The following is a 7,119-nucleotide window of genomic DNA, read 5'->3' as shown; positions in this document are numbered from 1 at the left end:
ATTTTACATTTAAATAAGGTCTCGGGCAACGAAAAACGAGGTGTCCGCGGAAAAAAGATTGTCGCACTCGCTATTTTTTGTATGGTGTCAAACTATATATCATATTTAAGCATAACAGAAAAGCAAAACTATTGTCAAATACTTGTGAAATCTTCGTGGCTAGTAGGACGCCCGGCGTTGCGTATCGGCCAAGAGGACTCTTAGCGAGACCTTTAGCATTCAAAGGCAAACTCGGTGAGCATCGCGCCCTAAAGTCCGTTAGCAAGTTCCAGATGTTGGCAGTCTGGGCGTCTGATGCTCAGCGAGTTTGCCTTTGAAGATCTAGGTCTCTGAAGAGTCTCTTGGCCGAGACGAAACGCCGCGTCATACTAGCCACGAACATTTCACAAGTATTTAAGCCTAATAGATTAAATTATCTTAATACGATCTAATACCGATTTAGTGTTTTGGAATTTAATGTTGCCTTTTAGTTTTGAGGGCCTCAAACTCAGAACGAAGCGAGTCTGCGGCAGAACCTCTGGTCCCTTCACGTCATTGCGAAAACAAACTGCAGATGAATGCACTCCAATACCGTGTGAGAAATGTTTGCTATGTTACGAAATAAAGGAAAATATCAAGCATCAAAGTCGAAGAAACTCTCATCTCATACTTAATGGACAGTTTTATACTACAGACGGGACATAATCCGTCCAGCCGAATTATTCCGTCTCTTATGTTATACGGTAGTGTACAAGGAACGGGACGAACAAAAGGACGCGAATCATATCCTTACTGGGACGAACTTGGGCAAGTATCTTTTTTTCTGCGTCTGTTAAATTCGTCTAGTAGTTAAAGGACGGGCCACCAAGCCGCATTTAAACGTCTAGACAAACAATCCACTTTAATAGGACCTCTTAACAGTTGTGTAGCTTAGTAACCTGGCCTATAAATGGAAAGTGATGGTGGGATATGTTGACTTTGGTATGATAGCGGAGCTCCGGGCCCATAGCCGAAGAAAATACTGGTAACCCATCGACTGCGGCAGAAACTTTGGTAAAATAGCCATGAAGTTCATTTAGTCCCTACGTCTGTCCGCCCCTTCATGTATGCCAATGTGACCAGTACACGTAACCATATCACGGGCTCAAGTTTGGAGCTCATCCAAGGAGGCAATACTCCGCTGACGTGCTAGAGAATACTGACGGTAAAATGGCTTTTTTTCGCGTAACTGAGCCTTAGGTGATTATCACGTAATAATAATCATCTCAATGACAACCAATCAGCGCAGAGAACTTTCAGTAATTATACTATATAAGCATTTTAAATTCCTATAGAACAAGACAATAATGAAACAATAATATTATAATTCCATGAGGGCATGGTGATATGAGATCAACCACTCAACGATATCCATTAATTATTGTTTTACTAAAGTGTCATTTGATTCTTAACACTTGGACAAATTTAAAGCCAATCAGTGTTTACATTGTGGCATGGAAGATATTTTCAAACAGGTCTGGGAGAATGTTCACCGCCAAAATTTACCATTTTGTCTGGAGCATCTACAGTTCTTTCCTCCTTGTGTTTAGTGGTTGAATAGTAGACTTGTGAATTGTATGGTGCACAAGAGAGCTAAATGCAGTGTCTCCTTTCGTGTTAAAACATATATTAAAGGAACACCAAATAATATTGTCATTGGGCTTGAGTAATGTTAGGATTTCGTAGGCAAAGTGGTATTACAAGTGTCTCTTTTGAGTGGATTCCCCAATTTTCTGCTAACTTGAACCAAACGATATATAAAGGTGGAGAACAAATTCGGGAAAATGGAAAGGAAAAAAAAATTACTAAACATACATCCAGTTGAGATTACAATACCATATTTGTTTTGTTCAATATTATTTGCCATAGAAAGAAAATTAACGACCATAAGAATTTAGTATGTGATAAGGAAAAGTTTGTTCTGACTAAAACCTATATGTGGAAATTTAGGCATTTGGGGTGACTTTTTCACAGGGATGAAATGTGCATGGTATTAATTTTTATGTCAGTCCAATATTGTTCTTGAAAACTGTGTGTGGCACATATATAACACTGTGTCCCTGTCTTGCGAAGCATGATCATTTGTGTTTCTCCTCAATTCAACATTTGATTTGTGTTGCTGATCTTTGTTTCTCCTGAGCAAAAGTGTGTTATGTTGAATAAAACTTATTTTTGTTATAACCTGTTTTTGCGCCCAGCCAGCGCAATGCTCTCATTGGTTACTTCAAATTCACATGAAATCTAACAATAACAACTTTTGCGTTTCAAAAGTCTCTGAGCGGGCAACAGTGCAAAATCTATGACGTCAGAGGGTAACAGGTGCACTGTTGCCTGCAACTGTTGACCGAAAAGACAACCGTTGCTGTTCCATTGCACGTTTTCCCTATTTGTGATATATAACAAAGCACACAATCCCCAAGCAGTCAGATGTGACAGTTGAAATATTATATTTTCAGTTACACCAAAACATAGCAATGAATGTTGTTAACGGGAAAAAAATAAACAGGTTTGTTGTCAATATTTGCCGCGTTTTTTTAAATCTAACAGGCAGCCGCTCTGTCGCCATTGGCTTATAAAGCGAGAAAACGTACATTGGATTACAATAAACAATGTCGACAAGATAGTAACTCGAAGTTAAAACATACATGTACGTTATATGCATTTCAGGACAAACTTACGGACCCCCACAAAACCTCACAAAACTATATCGAGTGGGCGCGTGAAAGCATAAGGCAATGGGACTTCGCTTTTCTGTGTAAAACCAGTTACAAACTGTGTGACGCCGAACAATAGCGGTAAAAAAAAAACCTGCTTCTCTTCAAACTTCGATTTGAAAAAGTCTCTCCTCTTGTGTATGAAAATCGGAATTCCACCTTGTAAACAACTCTCAAAAATTTTCATATCAACGCAAAAAACGTCATATTTGATAGGTTTAGCGAAAACAATTACCTCCAAACATATCTCTGCTTCTGAGCTTAAAGAGTAACCGACCACCTTAAGAAACGCAAAACTCTAAACAACGAAACGTCAAATGAAGCTTTCGAAACTGGTCAAAAAAGTCTCAAGCTTTAGTGCGAAATTGTTTTGGTCCGATCTCTGTCCCTGACGGCTCTGAAGCATCGTTGAATGATGGCAGTTTCAGATCATCTTTTGCAAATTTTCTCAGAGAAACGCCAGCGGGGCCGTGACAGCCTCCACAAGGAAGTGGTGGATTTTGATTTGTCGTCCGCCATTTGAAAATGGAAAATGGCGGCAACACAAGTGTGAGTGTAGTGCGCATGTCTAGAGGTTTTGGGCGCTCTGTCTTTCGGAGGATGAAATAGACCTTGAAAACGAGACATATTAGTCTAAGAAAGAAACGTCGGTCGCACGAGAGCATAAAAGGCGGAAATATTCTGTATCTTCTCACGCACAGATTTTTTTGTTTTGTTAAAATGGACAAAATTAGAAAAGGAAGAGATCTACGGAAAGAAAAAATAGGGGTCACCGAGCATTCAAGAGAGTAAAATCGCTGCGAAGTTCTCAAAAGCGCTTGTAGATTAGCAACTATCACGGCATTGCGTGGACATCTCCGTAAAGCCCTGTGTCCACAGCGATCCAATGGTTTTGCCACCACACTTTCACGGTCCAGTCTTGTGGAAAATGTTTTGCCTTTAGCATTCTTGTTTACCTTCGTGGTGACGTGAGTGAAATGGCGCGCAAAAATGCGCAGTAGCAATGGGGGCGAGCCGACGTCCTTAAGGAACAGTTGACAAGCAACCGGAGCCCCCTAGGAAGCTCGTGGCCTTCGGCCCACCCGGGACGTCCCCTAGCACCATGCCACCTACCCTCCCCACGACCTTGAAGGGAGATACATTCTGTGCAATATAACAGCTCTTTTAACGGTTAGTTTTTCTCATTTGCATTACAATGTAATCTAAACGCGGATGCGAGGCAATTTCGGGTTAAAACTACAAAATAGCCCCGAAATTTGCCTCACATACATGATAGATTATATTGTAGTGCAAATGAGAAAAAAAACCGTGAATGTGAAAAGGGCTATTGACACACAACGAAAAGACTACTCTGAATTCAATTCGGCAAAAGGAAGGAGTCCCCGATGCCCAAACGGGAAGTAAGAGATCCTCGACAAGCATATTGAACAAATAATGAATTTATTTCAGTGGACCCAGAGACGATTAATTAAGAAAGCTAAACCTTTTTTTGTATTTTCTGATAGATAAGCTATGCACAACTCGCCATCACAAGCAAACAGTGCACCAAAAAAATCGTCGTGTGGATGAGTTTTAATGTTCGGTGGTGGCTAATTTCATTATCAAAATACGATTGATGACAACAACAAAAGGTGTCAAAACCGTATTTAACTAGAAACAGCAATATCAGGTCGAATCAGGGTTGCCACTGCGCACGACATCACTGACCACCACACACAACTATTTTGCAAACTTAAGCCAGAGAAAAAACGGCTTACAAGGATTTTTTTTTTGTCGTAACAGGAAGGAATACCATTCACCACAGCTGGTGAAAAACCCGAGTTTGCATTGACTTTCCCCTAATTGTTGCAATATCAAGGACTTTTCTTTATCCGATAAGCGGGTTCCTTTTGCCGACCGTGACAACCCTTAAAAACTGTCATTACGTTGATACTGACACCCTTAACGGTTCCTTGACAAATTATATAGTCCTCTCGATTATTAGTCTTATACATTTAAAATTAGAGCAGCAGCGTAGATAGTTGATTTCAGAAAAGGCCGTATCATTTTGAAGGACGCCGAATGCAAAAAATGGAAGTTACGATCCAAATAACGCTACCACGAAACAGTTTATTTCCATTTCTGGGACAAGAAAGAAAAAACTTTTCAATAGCTACTGTCTTAAAGTAATCATGAATTAAAAGCCTAAAATGACACGGCTTCCTTATCGCAACCCCTAGCCTGATGACCCCCACCTTCATTACGAAGCGGGTGGCCGCGTTCAACACTAATAACTGAAGTACATAAAGAGTTCAAGAAACAGATTTCAATACAAGGAGTTGGGACATGACACTTGAGCAAAAGGGTCAATTTTCCAGCAAGGGGTTGACTGTAGCCGGCGAGTGGCCCTCTCTCTTGGCGGGGTAGGGAGAAGGGAGAGACGGCTGCTCACAGGCATTCTACAGACACAGTAAATTTCATTTTCAGGACTATAACCAATAAAGTTGCAAGAGATCTTTCACAAAAAACTCTTGTATCTGTCTTGATGGTAGACAAAAGGTCACATGAATCCATATGTTATCGAGTATTCCAGCTTGCACCGAGTCACTGAAGCAGCCTTTCAATAGCAGCATTTAGGTCACCTACAGTTGCAACTAAGGCTTAGAAGAAAAGAACAAAAATAAAAAACAAAAATAGTGATGACTGTGTTGCTTGACTTTGGCTTTCGGGTAAATACACTACGTAAGGGTAAAAACAAAAATAAGGCAGAGGGGTATTGTTGACGCGGAGAGGCAAATTAACGAGCGGGGATGGGGAGGGGTGGGTGCTGTGAAATTACAGATCCCCATTGTACCGCCAGCTATGCAGGCAAAAAAACAAAGCAAAATATGAGTTGACTGAAGACTGAAGATTGAAAGAAATTGAACGAGACGTGTTACAGTTAATGTCTTCGCAAATTAGAACAGCCAATTAAATCGACCGCAGAGAGAACGCTTTAGAGAAGCCACCAGGTTACGCCTGCCTGGCCTTTCTTTTTATCCTCCCCTTTCCCCCCCCAACACACCACCCCCTGCAAAAAAATTGCTAATCTGCCCTGCGTCAGTGCGAAAACATGTGTGTGCAACCGTTAAATTATGCACACGCTCACAACACTTTGGAAGTTAAAATGAAAATGTTTCAATAACGGCGAAAGTTAAAAATTACATAAATGTCATTTGAAGAAAGCAAAAATACAAGCACAGTAACAGTTTTAAGTTTAAGGAACATGCTCCGATGTTTCAGACATCATCAGTTTCGGATAATAATTGCGATGTCTCTTGGTAGAACATAAATTATCATTTGATAATACTACCTCTTTCCTAATAGACTACTTCGACGATTCGGCAGCCATTTTGCATTTCTATTGTTTGCTGCCGCAGTAGTGAGTGGGCCAGAGCAGCAAAGGAACAAGGCAGCTCTCTAGTCGAGGATTATGAGTTTCCTTCGAAAGGGAATTGAGGGATTGTGGTCAAATCGCCGATAGGAATTGTGTTTATGCGCGAATGAAGGGAATTACGATGCGCGGTAAGATCTTGTTATGCAGCTCTGTTTTTCAATTAGCTTCTCGTATCCTCAACCTATAGATAGTTGGACCTATCACAAGGTCTACAAATCAAGCGCCGGGTCATCAGACATTCGTCTGCTACATTTGAGGCTTTGACTGGCAAACGATGAGACTGACAGGGGACAGTTCACTCAAGAAAGCCAAATGCGAAGGTGCCACGGTAATAACTGCCCGTAATGCATTAATGGCCTAAGTTCATTTGGATTTGTTTTCATTTGTAGCTTGCGTTTCACGTCGTCTTACTAGTAACGCCCATATTCATTGCAGTTCGGATTTCAAAATTACGTGCGAGGTATTTCCTGAAAAGTTATTTCCAGTGATTGAAATAAATAACAATGAAATGTACTGTGCAATCATGCAACACGGGTACTGTTCCTCAAATGCATGGTGTTTGTGTTTTCATCGGGACTGATACAGATTTATGACCACAGGGATGTCAGGTTTACAACGAATTTCCAGGCGACTCGAATTACGCCGAGACGTACATTTCTTCACCGCGACTTAAAATATAGAATTTATTTAGCAAAGTTAATGTTATTGCGTCCGCACACAGCTGAAACATTTCAGGATTTGTACAAGTGTATTAGTTCGGACTTAGAGTGACAAAACAGCAACAACCTAAGAAAGGAATGGAACAAACGAAAGCAATAAATTGTCAAAACAGAAGTGGACAGTGCGCGCATGTTTTGATCGTTTTTCACGGTCGCGCAACAAAACACAAATTCGAAACCGTTCAATTAAAAGAAGCCAACAAACTTGAAATGTTGTGAAGACAAGTATTATTACAAACCACCTCTCCAATTT

This window comes from Montipora foliosa, chromosome 2, assembly GCF_036669935.1.
Source record: "Montipora foliosa isolate CH-2021 chromosome 2, ASM3666993v2, whole genome shotgun sequence".
Taxonomy (NCBI): domain Eukaryota; kingdom Metazoa; phylum Cnidaria; class Anthozoa; order Scleractinia; family Acroporidae; genus Montipora; species Montipora foliosa.
This window is presented reverse-complemented; position numbering follows the sequence as displayed.